Source organism: Brassica oleracea, chromosome C5 (assembly GCF_000695525.1).
Source record: "Brassica oleracea var. oleracea cultivar TO1000 chromosome C5, BOL, whole genome shotgun sequence".
NCBI classification, from domain to species: domain Eukaryota; kingdom Viridiplantae; phylum Streptophyta; class Magnoliopsida; order Brassicales; family Brassicaceae; genus Brassica; species Brassica oleracea.
Window position 1 is genome coordinate 18,046,400 of NC_027752.1, and position 770 is coordinate 18,047,169.

Sequence of the window (770 nt, forward strand, 5' to 3'; positions counted from 1 at the left end):
TTCCTTGCGCAGATGCAATCGCTAGTTCTTTCGCTTTCCAAGCTTTTCAGTATGAGCATGTATAGTTGAATTCCGTTTGCAACATTTCCGGAAGTTCCATAGCACGCGGCCCAGAGTAGAGCCTCTCGTATTTCGAACGCAATAGAGCTGCAAGCACTTTGGCTGTACCATGTTTTTTATACTTCCCTCTAACGTCGGCTACGCATACATGATTCAGAATTGCCTTTTTAACCAGATAAGTTGGAGAATCACCGAGTTGAACAGCCACTACTCTCCACTTGCATTCTTTTTCGTAGCTTTTCGCCGTCAATCGGTGTTTGCAATGCCTGAGCTTAAACGTGCACACCTTAGCAATTGCGTAGATAGCCAACATCAACTTGAACTCCGCTTTGTGCTTGAACGTCCTTGCCACGTATATGTCAGAGTCCCTGAAGTCAATGTCAAGAGGGTTGCAGCTGCTTCCATCCATTTCATTATACACACCATCTACATCATTATATCCATACATATCTGGTACTTGTATGCCTTTCATGAATGCTTCTCCACCCTGAACTTGTCTAGTTGCGGTGACAGGAGGATCAACAACGTTCTCATCTTCGAGCTCACGGTTGTGCGTGTTATATTGTTTTGGGGGAGTTTCGAGACATATGTCACCACTTTCAACGGCCTCTGTTGCTTGATTGGGCGCACAACCAACGTCTGTAGGAGTACCACTCACATTATCTCCGGCTTTCGTCAATACTTCTTCACCCTGAAATGCGGCCGGCTGG